We start from the raw sequence: 17,101 nt of genomic DNA, 5'->3' as shown, positions 1-17,101 counted from the left end.
AATACGCAACAACATAAACAGGCGTACAAACGTATACACACGAGGACATACAAAAACCGACGTATTGAAAAACTCAAGGCAAGAACCGCTAAAAGAGCGTTACGCTATGCGTCTTCGTCGTCGTCATGAGAGCAGGAGTAGCAAAGGGCCATTTCGAAAACAGACACGAGAAGTCTCAGAGTAGCGCTGGACACAAACAAAGCCTGAAACGAGGCAGGCCGAAGGAGCGTTACGCCGCAGTTGGAAACACGGAGACTGCAGAGTGCGGCAGGCTCTAATAATAGGAAAGAAAAATTGCCAACCGAGATCGCTGTCCTCATGTTCTAAGATCTTACAATGTCACGTTGCTAATTGAGGTAACTGTTAACTAGATCACCGGTTCAACGGTTTAACATTGATGGAAAGGTTTTAACAGCTAGCCACTTTACATGTCTTAGCCTATCAAGGGTATCTACCGACTATTTTGTAGGCAATTAATTAAGATATTTCATTCACAAATTTCAGAGCTGATCAAGGGATTTTAGGTAAAAAGTCTTTCAAAAGCTTTAGTCGAACCTGTTTTACTGTTACATAGTATATTTCAGGTCATACTGTAATTTTTTAAAAAAACAAGACCAATCAGTCACCGTTTGTGCGCAACTCGCCAGTAGAACCATCTCCAACAATACACACTAATCTCTAGGATATTTTGGTACGTCGATACACATAATTTGTTGACATATGCATAGCTTGAATACAATGAAATTTTATTTTCTCCACATTTTATAAACATCAACGTTTTTTTTTCGTCCTGACAGCTTCTTCTGGATCCAGCTTTCCCCTATAACACTCCCGATTTAAATACACGTGTAGTATTCGGCATTATCCGACATCAGCGAAAAGCTATCATGATGCCGTCATCGTCACAGAACATTACTAGCCAACATCTACAAAAAACGAAAATTCTTGTCAACGATGTATGCCATATTTAACGGGAAGATAGCGATACTCGAGATCAAGCTATCTCTTACTATCTGCTCTGCGTGCAGCATAGATCTTAGAGAGAGATCTTTTCGTCCTTGTCTGTCTGCCTGCCTGCCTGCCTGATTGCTACATGCAGTACGTACCACAGTTCCTTTAAATAGACGAATAAGGCACGTCTGTGCTCCCACTTGAGCCTACGCATCTACTCAACCTCTCCCCCTACGTCGACAGCCCATGGTGTTCTCGACTATCGCGTACCGTTTGACACGACGCAGAGTAGTGAAAATCTATGTCGTCTTGGGGTCCGACAAAATTGAGATATTTTACTTTTGCGCGTCTGCCGCGTTTGAGTAGTCGTATAGTCGATACAGGAGGATATGAAAGCGCGATGTCTTCTCAAACTTCAGACTCATCATTTTCATTTGTTTTGCTCTATTACCCCACGACGGACGAGGAAGCGACAGCGAATCGCGCCGATGACAGACAATGGCATTTGCCGAACGCTAGTCTATGTTTCCGTGCTGATGCATCGGACGTATATGCCGCCATCGAGGCCCAATGATGTATCGCTGCCGCGGCGGCTGTGGCTGTTCTGCCTTCGCTTCTTTCTCGAAACAACCTAAGCGTGCTTGGGTGGCCGGCCGTATATACGGGGTCCTTGTCGCAGAAGCTTGCTGTCCGCGGAGAACAGGCAAAGGTGGCGTTGGGGGGTGTTTACAAAGGTGTGATCAAATGACGGATTTTTGTGCGGACCACACTTTTTATGGGGATCAAAAGCTAAATTGTTATTCAATCTGTGGCAATCATCTGTGTCACATACAATCGTGTGCAAACATTGAGAATGGCAAGAATTTCTGTGAAAATCAGGGCAGGCGACTAACAGCGTAGTGCGTTCGTTAATGTAGTTTAAGAATGAAAATTGGTCAGGTAACGCAAAAGAAACGGTGGCAGATAAACGCTAACCAAACCAAGTTATACCATTAAATAAGAATGACTAGTTTCCCAACGCATGCATCTGATGCGGAAACTAGCTCTGGCCAATAGCTAACAAAATCAGTCAATAACGACTAAGCCTGTTTATATTAAACGTAAATGTCATATTAAGAATTATTATTTTAAGTTTTTACTTAGACGGACATGCCTTCTTTATATTTCATAGCGAAGCAGCAGCCACGCTTAAAAGGCTCACGTTTGTTTCTCCTGAATAGCGTATTTTATGCTATGGTCGAGTACGAACGTATCCCTTGTTGTGTTTGTTATGTATAATTAAATTCGAGCCATTCTTTAAGAAAGAAAATCATTGTGACTGCAGCCAGATAAACTTCGCGCGTTTAATCCTCAAATAGTTCGATATTCCGATAATGATATTTACCGTAGCAATGTACGAATGCCTCTTGAAGGGTAAATAATGATAGTAATAATAGCAATCAGTCGCTGGAAGAGTCAGTTTCGATGATCATGGTATGGTACCTAAGCAAGTCTATTGCATGTACGTGCATACACGCACAAACAAAGGAACACCGTAGAACATCGACCGTGCTCGCCACTGGGACGGCTGTTATTGATTAGGTGTTGAATCGAAGCTGAGTGGAAAGTCTTCACGTAAATTTGTATCGTTTCTATTATACGTTCAGGGAGCGGATGAAATCAGAATGGCTGGCGGGCAGTTAGAGCGTACGGAAAAAACGTTGTGGTTTGTGTGAGCATCGTCTACTTCGGCAAACATGATCATGCGTATATTAGCTGATAAAATAACAGTTTGGGAAGAGCTAATTTAATCTAATGTATTTATCCTGGTGTAGCGAAGCAGCGAAAGCGTCGATAGCATCTGCAAAAGTACACAAAGCGTTTATAGAGTCGTAAATAAATTTAACATAGCCTGTTATCTGCTTATCGAAGTGAGAGGTATCAGGAGCAGGTTTATAACAATAATGTTTAGCAGTATCCTATAGGCTGCTGACAAACCTTCAAAACGCTACGAACTTCCTACCAATGACAAAAAAAAAAAGATCAGTCTAACCATTGAGTTCGTAGAGTGAATGGTAACGTATCAGTAATGGTTCGTAACGTATCAGGCCATGGCATACATCATCAGAACAGTTTGGTCACGGATATAGTCGAGGAACACTTACAATTGGTATGTTCAGTATTCTAAGGAACAGAATCGTTTTCGAGCTAGTAGCACACATATGTGCAGATAGACCACGAATCTGATCGGGAGATCACTAGGACCTAGTATTGTCAGTGGATCAATCGTTTAAACGGTAAAGTAGTATGAATTAATGTAGGACCTTGCCACTTCTGGGTTTCCGCTGCCTACTGCTTCGAATACATTCATTATCGTTTGAAAGGTACATATCGGCAGTGACTCGTACCGTAAATGCCGTTTGGGAGATCTAGTAGTTTAGTCATTGTTAGGCAGATACGGCCTCGAATAGTTCGTTAGCATTCAAATGAATTCAGCGGCCTCTCTGCGAATGTAAGCTACTATAGAATTCAATCTAGCCGTTCACCGTTTGTCATATTGGTGGCATATAGTATTCGGTACCGCTAACGTTGCCAGGGGGTGGCTTCATCGTATGAGCAATGGATGCTGATGCTGTCTGTGACGCAAATAGCAGCGAAACGGCGATCCAGTATTTCGGAGCACGGGAAACGGGAACAGCAGTAGAAGCAGTTAAGCAACACGAAGAAAACGATGGGGGGCTGGAACCGTATCGAACACGTTTAATCCTAAACGAGGCACGTATATTGTGCTCCTCTTCAATTTAGCTCACTTCGTTTTCTGTCCGTGCTAGAGAAGGTAGACGGTACGATATGGGGCTAAAAATGATTGGGGAGGGGCAGGCGTTTGTTAGTCTTTTTTACACAGTAGATAGATCCATAGTATGTTTAACAGTACGGCGTAATCAGAAAGAAAAATCGATAGAGCGTTTCGTTTCGGTGACGAGCCGTTAGGCTGTTGTGGTGATTGTCATTGTCCTCTCTCTGTTTCTGCTTTTTACAATGATAATACATCGTCACAATTTATATCGTACGCTGTTAGACGATAAAAACAAGTCTGTGAAGTACATACAGGCTTGCGTTTGTTTACAGTTGTCAGTTGTCTGGAATTGGCGGTCCTCTGCTAATGATCAAGTTTCAGCCAAGAATGAATATTTGTATAGCAAATCAGCTATGCTACAAAACTTGTTTGTGGTTAGGGCCTGCGTAAATAGCCTCTTGTACTCGTCCCTTAAGGTATAGCCTTCCTGGTCGACATCTACGGCAATCAGGCAAGGTCGTCTACAGAAAATTAAACACCAGACACTAGAAAAGCAACTGGGGCCGTTTTGTCTATGATCTATTATGGCTCGTTATGTACCTCCATCAATGCGAGGCTACGCTTTAGCTCACGTCTACATTCGGAGCCATTGGTTTCAACAGCAAATCAGTAACAAATATTGGCAATGTACTAATTAGCTGCCATATTAGCAACTACGAGCTCCTCACTTCCTTCAGGTCTGAAACTTATCGAAGTAGACAGGGCGCACATTTCATAGGTCCGTCAAGATCGACAAGCACGAATGTCTATGTAAAAGCAACTATGTGAGACGCTAAGTAATTGCGTTGTTTAAATTCATTAGAACTTGTCTCAGAGTCTTTAAGTAGTATAACCCTTGCACGTCATTCAGGTAGAACGTAATCGCCGCAAGCGTTAACTTATGCGTTACGCCGATTGTAAACTATCATCGTTCTGGAGACCCTCAATCATCCAGTTTACTTAGAATTGTCATCAAAAATGTATGTATCTGGAAATAGGTATTACGCCGTTTGTCTGATTACTACGAGAGTAGACCTATACATATCGCTGCTAGTGCCAAGGCTTTCAAATCGGCAAACTAAAAGCCTAAAATTTTCGTGTTCTAACAACCTGCATGGCATAACATTTAAACACCTTTATAGTGCCATAATTACTTCAAAGATGATAACTATTATTTTCTGTTCTGTCAAATCAGTATTTCACGCTGAACGTACAGGGAACAGCAGTGTACGTTACAGAATATAACTTCAAAAGTTTGAGGGAATTTTTTCAGTGCTTTTCAAGGCGTCGCTACAAAGTGCCCTGAATAGAAACGAATGTATATTGTCCATCTTAATGCGCTTAATAGTTTTTCATCTTAGCAGCTCGTTAATTATTGCCGGCCAAGAGTTGTTAAGTGTTTTTTTTTTCTCATTATTAATGGATATCCTGACGCTTCTGGCGAGTATAATAGCCCATAGTGCTGTTTATTACGCTGGAGGCAAATCAACGTCAACACGCCATTGGTACTTGCTCTGAAAAAAGCTTAGTAATTAACTTTGTAAAGAAGACAGAATTCATAAGGTTCAACGTTACCGTTGGATGTTTTTACCTTGTACAGGTAAATTCGTTGTATTGTAATACATGCAGAGCTCTATCGAAATAACGTGTAGAAATTCTAAAATAACATCAGCCAGAATCATTAGGCTCCACTATACCAATGTGTAATATCCTTTGAGGCTGTAAAAATACTGAACAAAGGTGGACGTAACAAAAACGTGGCGTCGGTATAGTCGACCGGGCCGGATCGGTGGTCGGGAGTTGCGATATTAGCCTACCTGAGTTTCAGCCATTTGGAATAAAGGCCATTGCCATCTTCTCATTGAAAATAAAGTAATCTCACGAGGAATAGTAACAAAAACATATGGGAAACAATATTGTTATTGTCGACATCGGGTTGTAGGAACGGGTTGTAATTAAGTTGAGATTTCCAGGGTGTCGTTAGAATATTTAAAATTCTATCTGTAAAAACAACTTGTTCGTCAGCAAAAGCAGCAACGGTTATGCCACGCCGATCGGTTGACCCTGTACTGGGGTCACATCGAAACAGAAGCCCACACCGAAACCCAAATTCAATTGAGTAGGAAGGTTGTTATGGACGAAGCACCTATCATATGTAGCAGGGTTGTGCAAGCGAATATATTTCGGTTTATAAATACATTTGCCATTAGCTGTGCGCGTTTTCATCTTACGCAAAGGTCGTCACTCTGCGTTTGTGATATCCGGCCGTTAATGGAAACACTGATATTACCTATACAGTTCAGCTCTGGCTCGTCTGTCTGGGCATCGGGATGAGGGTTTATCGGTTCGCTCAGTCTGATATAACAGCTTGTATTTGGCTAGTGGGAAAAAAACAAACACTTACCACTAGCACAGAATAGGAAAAGGATTACATGATTTATTTGTCCATACTTATGTCTGTATACCTAAACAGTAACTTAACTTTGGTAAAAGAAACATTGTCGTTGAACTAAGCGTCACGATAGACTTGAACGACAATTGAACAGTAATTTATGGCTGCAGTCTCAGACAGAAAAGTTCTTTCCGGACCATAGAATTTTCGTAATCTTATGTTTTATTATATTCGTAGAGTTAGCTCATCATTCGAATGAGCTGCCATGACCATTATATATATACATGTACATATACTTTTTTCGCCTTTGATTCAGTTCTAAGGCTGTACAGCGTTGCAAGTTACCATCCGTACAAGTCCATAAAAAGGTGTGAAATGTGCTATAAACAATAGAAATACAATAGAAATTAAATATCATAGGGATAAATGGCAGAACATATTCAATAAATATATCATGACATGATTTTATACCTATCTCCTTTAAATACGCTATCGCAGAATATAGGAAATAAATTCGCCCCCATTATGTGACCTATTGTCGATTTATCAGCAAAAGACCGTTCAAGCAAAAACATAGTACGTGTATATTTAGTGGCAGTTGCTTGCTGCGTGTGCAGACTATGAGGCAAAGTATTGCCCCCTTGCCTCTAAAATCACCAAGTGCCTCTTTTCTATAATACTGCGGCTGATTCCGATTTTTTCGACCACCATTGCATTATACCTGCTCGTGTTTTGCTATTGTGACGTCCTATTTATTTGCTTGCGGAGTCATAACAATCACAGCCATCGTCCCCGATAATATTTTCACTAGTTAGCTACCGAATGATGGATTGTAATGTCGTGATATCTCAATTATCCAAGCTATCTTTCTAGGTCGTAACATAAAGAATGGCTGTTCTTCCAGTTAACAAACAATGAAAAATTTAATTCAAGCTCTGGCAGCAAATAACTTCATATACAGTCGTGGTCACAGCAAGCTTCCTCCATCTTTCAACCAACCAAGTTATCAGAAACTTGTAAGTGTTATGTCAAGTAAAGATTACCTTGTCTCGTCTATTGGGTGTTTCTTGTTAGATAGCCCTGTTCAATCGATGAAAATGGGCCGCTTACAGATTCTTGTTGGTTGTCCTCTTCTTCTTACAGCTTTGCCAATGTATAAAATTCATACAGTTCTATCAAATGCAAGCTATAGTTGTTTTTTTTTCCGAATCAAACTGAGATCTGTGCCTAGGTGTATCATTCGGTTCGAATCTGTATAGCAGAATCACTGCTTACCTAAGCCCTGAAGAGATATGTCGATTTTATTCCAGCAAATCGTAAGCAGGAAATGAACGATCCACCATACTTGATGTACGCTTGAGCTCCTATCAGCTTCCTGCTCATATAGCAGGAAGCGTTACACCGTACTTAAATGAGAAGCACAATTTCAAATAGTTTTCTTTTTTTTTTTAATTATAATTAACATTTCATTATAATTATGTAATACCCAAACGTTTGAAATAAATCTGCAGAACAAACATATGCTTTGGCTGAATTCACGATGTAAATTCGCTATTTGCTGCTTTTCAAAGACACTATGCATTTTAAGCATTTTCGAAACGTCAATGGAGTACGCTGTGCTGATTACGAACAAGCTTGCCCAACCTATGATATGAGGACAGGCAATAAATTCAAGGCCCATGAGAACCCTTAGCGGTACTAGTGCCTAGCGCTGTCACACAGACTTCAATCGAAAGTTCTTCGTACTATTCAAAAAAAGTAGCGAAAAATGTTTGCCGAGAATGAAACCGAGAGCTCCGTCTGTAGCATTGAAGCCTATTCGTGCTCCTGAAATCTCATTATTCTGCAATGTATTTAAGTGGTGCCCATGTTCCTAGAATTGCAAACGTCTCTTTACCCTGTCTCAACATTCAGTTCCTGGGTAACGAACCAATATGGCTGCCTAATTTCTGCTCCTTTGTTTTCTAATTTATTTGGCATTTCGGACAGAGTCTTGGGAAAGATTTGTTTTAAACACGACATGGCTGGAATACTCTAGCTCTTCAAGCTATTGATTGTCATCATAGCACGCTCCTGAAGCCAGGTAAGTCCGTTACATTCACCTTATAAAAATCTTCAAAGTCAAATACCATTTTTAACTAGAGAGGCGATAAAAGAAGATTCGTTTCGCAACAAACGTCTGGTCAATGGCGCGAGACCTGCGCTGACACCGGACCTACATCAGAGTCTTTAAAATCCATTTAAAGGGTTCCAATGATAGAACGTTGATCGATTAGCCGGTTCTCAATTGAGTCGAAGATAAGCTTCTAGCGTTGATTCGTGCAGCCCAATGTTGGCTTGATCTTCGCGATACAAACAATATTCCTTAATCTGAACTCTGCAGTCGGTTGCATGCGCGAACGGAATGCGAACCGGGTTTTTTTTTGAAAATTCATGTCTCTATAATCTTCGATACATACATTTTCGATATTTTCTTTTGACCCGTTGTGTTATCCTTTATTATTATTATCCTTCGATCATCCTCCTCCCCTTGGAGAAACGCAAGAATGCAGTCTTTGTCTCCGAGCACAGATAAATGTAGATGATATACTTGCCATCGATTAAAGAAAAGCCTATTAAAATCCGGTCGCCTGATTCACCTAGACCTTCTAACTGGGGCAGGTCCTCAATGTTGAACTGAGGAAACGATCGCAATGATTTGTTGGCAGAGCGAAAACAGCCGGAACCGTTACGAGAACAAAAGCAAATGCATCACAAGCTTCGTTGATTTACTCGACTGTTGTATTTAGAACACTGAAGTACTCGCAAAAATAGGGACAAATGAGGTGTCACAAAACATCCTACGTCGTTATTTCTATATTATGTTAACATCGCCCCAATTATCACAGCAGTAAAAATATATGTATCTTTTTACATGATTATTCAGTTTATATGGTCTTTTTTTGCATGCAGCAAGAATTTTCTTTGACGGAGCTGATTGACCGAAGTGCGTGCGCGGGAAGCAGCTCCGTACTGACAGTATGTGGTACGCAAGAACGTGTCCACTTAATATTGTAACAACAAAGAGATAGAGGTAACGCTACTGCTGAAGCGGCTCACAGTGCCGGTAATCGGCAAGCGGATTGTCGACGGAATTGAAATTTCCGATACTGTGAACCTAGAGCGAGTGAGATACATGTCGAAGATTTTACCTATAACGAGTAGTTCGTTTGAAATCAAGAGATCATCTATAGAAATTCTATGATTTCTATGGACTATTGCTCCCACCGTATCGTTCTGTTTGATCTGAACTCTACGAGGTAGCCTCAAAAAGCCATCACCTTTTATGGAAAGTACTCCAGCATTGGCAAGAATGTTTTGGCTCTTATATTATTATTTATTATTATTGTCTGAAACACTCATCATCATGAGTCACTTCAGTGTTGCAATAAATGCAAACTAATGGGAATTTTAAGCTGTCAGCTGGGTCTGCCATTCCACGCATCCTTGGAGATTGATTTAAATGCATTTGACAACTCTGGGTAACAAAAGTTGAGCCACAGCAAGCGTGACATATTGTAAATAATTTTGACCAAAATGAACAAACCGATCCAACCTTGGCTTATTTGGCATTAACAACAGGACCAAATATTCGGAAAATTTCAGTATGCTCTCTGATATACGCAAGCACAATTCGTATAGCATTGGCGACCCTAGGGTAGGGAAGTCAAATACTCTGAACAGTCTAAAGCTTTCCTGAAACTGAGGGGCGCGCCCAGGCAGATACGCCTATTTTCCATCGTGTCGGTGATAGCCTTTTGCCGAAGGTAGGCTAATGCACATGCCTCCGAAAGATGAACCGACTAGCTAGGAAGAATCGAGTAGTGTTGAAATATTTGTCAAGTCTTTTAATCCAAGAAGCTGACCAAGTAATTAATAAGAGATGTTGGACGATCTCGAGTGCTTGACTCGAGCAACAACCGCTGCGTACTCTTACTGCATAGGCGAAGTATTTACTGAAAACAGTACCAGCCTCGTCCACCTCAATGACGCTAATGAAATCGACGCTATCGATGTCAACCTATGAAGCGATAGTAACAAGGCCAATAGTTGCTCTGTCAATAAAAGATATGGATAGATTGCAGACCCTTCCGTCGATGTCCAGAATCGAACCTTGGTAGAAGCGATAAAACCTTTTCTACCGCAGAATTTTTCTGTAAATTTCCATAATTTACGTTTCCGCATCATAAATCAACAAGCTATGCAACCATTTTAGACCTTCGGAGCTACCTTGAATTGATAGCACCCGTTCGACTCGTTGGTATTGCAACTGGTTCGCCGAAAAGCATGAGACAATTCGAACGTATCCGAAGTACAATCCTCGGCCACGATACATTATTTATTATATTCATCATCATAAAGCTAATTATAAGACGTCTCAAAAACCGAGTTAACATCGCATCGTAAACTGTTCATGCTTGATTCGTAAATAGGTTTATCGAACGTTCGTGATCTGGTCGAGTTGGGATTAGCTCTTCAGGACATCTGCTCTGGAATGAGGTGGATGTTTTGGGCTGCTTTCAGATATAACACTTGATAGACGGTGGTTAAAGAAAGACGGTATCAGTTAAACTGCGGAGGCTGCCCAGAGAAACCTGTCACAGCTATAAAATCAATGCATATTTTCAGAGAGCGTTAACTTCCAAAAGAGAAACACGTCAAACATTTTTCGCGCAAAACTTACTCAGGTTTACGTTCGAACAAATAATAACGAAGAGAAGCAGCCGTTGCCAACGGTAAATGCACCAGAATGACCCTCCTCTAGAATGGTACAGTGCCTGTATATGCGACAAATTATCCTTTAATACCTAATAACGATGTTTAGTACTGCTTACCACGACATCGTCGGCAGGCTATCGAAAATACTTCTAATTCTAGGGACACGTCATGGTTTACTCTCGAACCGGACATAAACACATACTTCGTTTCGTGCTAGGGGCCAGTGATCTAGTGGAATTCCTAATAGCGATACCGGACGTAAAACTTCAAACATAAGGGTGGGTTATCGAACACAATATAGCCTCATGTTTGACCAATAACGCCCTTTTTAACATAGTTTTAAACGAAAGTACTCGACGTCGTCACGAAGAAACCCGGTTTTCCATGATGGTGTTCGACAACCCCACGCGATTTTCGAGGTACTCCACGTAATATCGGTTCGACGTGATAAGTCTAAATGATAACATTACGCGGCCAGCAACAGTTAATACATTTTCTCGACCAATAAAACGAAGTTTATTGAATTTCATCCGACGCGTATCGGCTTCGTTCTAGGTAACTTTCGCGAAGATCTCGAACAGTAGCTCGAACATTTGCTGTGATTTATTCATACAGAACAATTGGTTTCATCCTGGAACATTTAGAAGCATCATGTGGGCAGCAGCCGTTCCGTCTTACTACTATCGCATAACAATGGCCACCTAGCAGTGACGTAAGGTTGTCCTAAACCAACAGATAACATTACCTGTTTATAAATGGGTGGCGACATGGCCAGGTTCTGGTCGCACTCGACTAGCCAGAAGAGATGATTAAACGATCGAAGGACCAAAAGCAAGAATAACCCTTTTAACAGAAACAGTTTTCAATTTTTTTCCTCCCTGGATGATTTAAGCTCCAGCTGGCATTGCCTGCTGGCAGGACACTTCTACTGAACAATTCCCGTTTAGTCCAGAGCTGCGCGATCATATCGTTGTTGTCGTTCTGCCTTTCATGATTAACGTCATCGCTGCTGTCGTCGTCGTCGTCGTCGTCGTGGCTCGCTTCAAGCTAGCGACTACTGCGCTTATCTCAGATAATCATATAAACCACAGTCAAGCGCTAAGCAAGCGGCGAGGTCGGGTACAGCGGTTGGCCGTGACGCTCCGCTATCTTTTCATAATGCGGAGCACAGAACCAGCAAAGAAATAGCGGTGGTCCGACGAAGAGACAGTCATCCATAATAATATTTATTAATAATCGTCATAACGATGACGATGAGTACGAATATCAAGCCAATGTCAACGTTAACCCGCTGTCAATACACTCATACACACAGTCGTAGACTACGTTCGTCTACTACGAAACGCCTGCCGTCAGAGGTCGTCACAATCGATGTACCACATCGCCTGCTATAGGATTCGTTCGTATCCAGACTAATGTGAACAGTCAGGGTTAACGGTGATAACGGAGGAAGAGTTGTGCAGAAACGCCCTCTAGACAATGAACGCAATGTAGGAGGCAAAGAGAAACCAACCGATAAGGCTCTGTACGCATGACAGGCTGTGTAGGACGCCTGGGCACATACATAACGACAGAAAGAAGAACCAGGCAGACATAGACTTTTAGAGAGCGATCGGATGGCGAGAAAGAGGTGCGTGTGAAAATCAAATTCGCTGCAGAAGATGAAGGCTTCTTTACGCTAAAGACGTTGAAAATAATGGGAAATAATAGATTTTTATATCGCCAGGAATAATCGATGGATATATTGATTATCAGATAGGGTCAACAGCGAAGTGGAGAAGTATATTTGCCGATTATTTATTTTTGAGACGGGTATCGTTTTTAGGGAGCTTAATCTTCAAAGTGTTACTTTAATGAAGGCACAAGGGATAGACGCGTAGTTTAGATTAGCGATCTATTTATATTTCCCTAATTATAATAACAGAACTCTGTTAGTAAAGAAAGGCATAATTGGAAACGTGATTGCCTCTAAATGCAAACCCTTCTGTTAGACGATGCATGTTATGCTGGGTGGAACTATGGGCTATATATATATATATATATATATAAGATACAAATGGCAAGATAGGTAGCTGTTCTACCCAATGGATTCGCATCTTACGCACAGATATACATGTATATATACGCGTTTTCGCTGGCTTATCTCTCTCTTCGCAATATTTCTAAGGCAAATTTGAAGCATTGTTCGGATTTGCACCTTGTAGGTACAATACGTTCTATTCACTCGTTTCTTCGTATTTATTTATTCAGCTTAGTGGCAAACAAAGCTGACACTTTACCGTTAGAGCTATTTATACTGAATCATATCTCTTTTTTTCCCCATTAGGCAGCACCAAAGATGGTTTGTTGCTTGATATCGGTCCTCCATTTAAGTACCGCAACTCTATCGATCTATTTCTTTACACGTCAGCCTCACGTAAATATTTCTCCACTGTCAATATTTGACTTTACAGCTATTTTTTTTTTTTTAAAAACAACTATTTTTCTCGCTGTTAACACTTTCTGTTTGATTCAAAGGACAACCAGGGACAATTGTAGGCGATCTCAAATCGTGCGTCGTAATTTGTGTATGATTGATTGATTGACACCTCGTGCGCTTAAGGACTGCCTCCCTTCAAAAGACATTTATGTTATGCGATACTATCGTGCATATGTATATCACCATTGCCACAAATGTTTCCTTCTTGAAAGTCTATCGTATGCCCGCAAGGGCTGTAGGTTTAGCATATTTTGATCACTGCGTGCTCTTAACCGTCGTCTATCTGTCCTCTTTTTATACATATTTTTGCGAGATAGATATCATGCCAACCCCTGTTAAAGAGAAATGCACCGTACCACCTCTTTACTTCTAGATGTCCTCATCCATACCTGTATTGCATCCATCTTCATTCTTCCGCAACTTTCTCTGCTTGTAAGAGAAAGCATATTGCTATATTTTTCATTGAAAAGGTTGTACATTTCTTTTATCGTCTACCTACGACCGTCTAACATATACGACAGTGATGGCGTATTGCGTCTGCGGTATGATTCAGTACTACAAAAACGTTTAGACTGAAGACCTCAGCACAACGGAGCTGAGCGTAATTAGTGTTCTATAGGAGGTCTCCGTATAAAAACACATGCATCGTTCAGAAGCGATTGAAACAAAAACAGCCCTTTACCCAGATATATGTACATTGAAACGTCTGGTTAAAATGATTAATTTAGTTTGCGTCAAATGTGTATTTAATCAACGGCAATATTTATCGATCAGTAGAGCATTATTAAAAACACAAGTAATTTCTCGTTAGTTCCTTATATAAGCACTCTATCTATTTTTAGAGAGAAGCTGAAATTTCACAAATACGAAATCTACACAAGCTAGCCAAATGACGACGATAAGCTTTGTTGGGAACTAATCTTCATTGATAACTGAAAAAATCAAGCAAGGCTCACATTTTTAATTTAAAACAATTTTTCTCTTGCTTCAATGTTTGAGCTTGTCAGACATTCATAACCAACAGCACGACTAACATGCTGAAAGATGCCGAAGCTGAAGTGCTGCTGAAAACGTCTTCCATCAGTGAATTTCCTTTGATTTTTGGTTTTCTTTCCTGTACCCTTAAAAATATCAACATCAACGCAACAAATCACGCTTTTATGCAAATCACATTATTTAATATAATAACAACGATGCGAATGAATAAGAATATAACGTAAACATTCTCTTATTTTCTTTATCGGTCTCCTCATTTGTTCCTTTTGGCTGAAGTTGCTTGTTAGTGTTCTTGTCCAACCCGCCGTTAGTAGGCCCAATTCAAATGAGGCTAAAGTTATTTTGAGAATCGCCCGAGCGTGGATAATCCTCACTCTTTACTTTTTGCTCGCCATCGCTGTCGGTGAATCTTTAGTGGAGTAGCAGTGGCCTTTTTTCTTCAGCCAGCTGTAGTCGTCACCAGCGTCGTCGCCCTGGCCTACTGTGTCCTTTAGTTTTCTGTCGCTCGCGAGATCTATCTTGTCTTCGTCTTCTGCATCTTCGTCTTCTTTTCGGTTTCGTTATTTTCGTCTACTCACGTCTTCGTCTTCCAAATTTGAACTTTTCGACGTCGTCGTCGTCGTCGTCGTTACTGCGATGGTTGCTGTTGTCGCCCGGTGCCCAGCGGTGATGCTGGCCACAGCATCAGCGTCGGCACTACCACTTCAACCACTGCTGTTCGTGTTAAGTAAGCAAATTAAGGCGAAGGTGGTGACCCTTAGAAAAAAGGGAGCTTATCAGCGCAACAACATCCGCAGCCAAAGCTTCTGTGCGTAGACGGCGGCTATGGCCAGCGCAGGCGGCGAAAACAAGTATGCCACCGGTCACGACAGTCAGCCGTATCCGCACCGCCCCTTGCAGTGGTGCCGGGACTAGCTGCGAGCACTGAAGGCACGGCCGGCGTCATCGTTCCGTTCTGACGTCGAGTTACGTCGTAGTTACTGCTGCTATGCAACGTACAATACTGCGCATAGGCGCCAGTGCCACTTATAGTTAACGAATTTACGCTATTTCGTTGATGCTTCTTGTTTTTCCGAACTTTTTTTTGTTTTGCGAAATGCATTAAGATCTAAATGCGACGGGCGCAACAAGAGATTTACGATGATGTACCTGTTATTGCAGCGATTTCACGGAGGCAGACCACCAGCTTAGCGATAACGACGCGATGTACAGGAAGGAGCAGACAGATTCGTGCTCAGAGCGAGGCAAAGTCAGCCGGCCGGATACCGACCTATTGACAGAATACGAATATTATATTATTGTATAATTACCGACTAGGTGTTAAAAGATTAGAACAGCTCTGGAAGATCTATGACCGGAGTGGCCGTAGTTGAGAGATCTTGTCACTGAAACTCTTTGAAAAACTCGGTTCCAAATAACAGGCAAGATATAGAACGTCTCATCAGTAGTAGACTAAGAGAGAGATGCACTGAAATAAAATTAGTACACTGTCAAAATCAACTTGTCGTTATATACAATACACTTACATGAACATTGGTGAATACTCATAGAATGACAAAATGTAAAGTTAAAGTATTACCTTAGATGTTATAAGATTATGGTATTTGACCAATAACTTATCAATAATCAATACTGTTATCAGAAAGCTGATGCTAGCCGACGAAGAGAGATCAGTTTCTCTGATCTTAGGTACAGCAATCTATAGGTACATACAAAATAGGATTCTAATTTGGTATGTTTTCCTTACAGGCGCGCCCTTAAAGTCTGAACAGTGTAAAACTGCTTTTGTGGCCTCATCATCAGAAACGACTAAAAAATCATTAACAGTAAAAAAAAAAAAAAGTGAAAGGATATCTAAGAAGTAAATTATGAAACGTTAAATTCTGTTCGTCAATTTCCAGGAGACCATATTATGGTCAGGCGACAAAGTCCAAGATCACAACACGTTCAGGCAGCCGTTATCGATTTGGTGATTCTCCTTTTGATACATCTGATAAGCGATAGATAGAGCCGAAAATATCAGTGCGTCGAGGCGCACCGAGGCCTTCAAGTGAGATTTTTTCAACCCTGATGTCTGGCTCAGACTCTATCGTAGCTACATCGTTTCGCTACAATAAGTACTTCACCAAAATGAAGCTTTACAACAATGCAACCGATCACTTCTTCGTCTAGACTCTGCAAAAACAGGGGGTGCAAACGTCAAGTCAGTGTGCTTGTCGTCCGCCTTACCTGGGTTCTGTATCGCCTCATATTCGAAATTACACGCCAAACGAGCTTGTTTCTGAAGTGCAAAAGTTATTTTTTTACCGAACATTATTTATTGGTCAAGCTCCAAGGGATTACAGATAATATTTTGTGTCGCGTTGGGCTTATGCTAAATACATACAATAATTCTCTTCAATCTCTTAATAAACAGAAATTTTTATAAGCCATGCTTCCCTCAATGCAAATGCATGCAACACTTGGCCCTTTAGAGCGGCGTGTAAAGTATCTCGTCTAGTTTCCTCGATGTCTCGACTGAAGCGTACCTCTCAGAAGCTGACAGCCCGTTTTTGATTGAGGCATCAAACTTAACTTTGTACAATTTGAACCTGAAAAAAGGTACTCGCACTGCGGAAACTAGCCAGTATGGTTAAACCTATTTCGAACGGTTCGCTACATAGAGAAGGTTGTGAACCATGAAATAAAAGGAGGTCTGTAAAAAGTAAAG

At 41.1% G+C, this 17,101-nt stretch overlaps 1 long non-coding RNA gene across 4 annotated transcripts in view; it reads left to right on the top strand.

The window, feature by feature from the left end:
• LOC147756488 (uncharacterized) overlaps nt 1–16,177 on the top strand; it is a 38,836-nt gene extending 22,659 nt beyond the window's left edge. For 3 of the 4 annotated variants that reach the window (XR_015324229.1, XR_015324228.1, XR_015324230.1), the window contains one exon: nt 15,553–16,177. This is a non-coding gene — a long non-coding RNA (uncharacterized LOC147756488). Of the gene's footprint in view, nt 1–8,147; nt 8,242–15,552 lie in introns of all 4 variants that reach the window. The other variant, XR_015324231.1, reaches the window with a different exon arrangement.
• Nucleotides 16,178–17,101: the final 924 nt, after the last annotated feature.

The sequence above is a fragment of the Varroa destructor genome, unplaced genomic scaffold (assembly GCF_002443255.2).
Source record: "Varroa destructor unplaced genomic scaffold, Vdes_3.0 BEIS01000003.1, whole genome shotgun sequence".
Taxonomy (NCBI): Eukaryota; Metazoa; Arthropoda; class Arachnida; order Mesostigmata; family Varroidae; genus Varroa; species Varroa destructor.
Note: the sequence above shows the minus strand (reverse complement) of the source record. Positions and strands in the feature narration are given on the sequence as shown.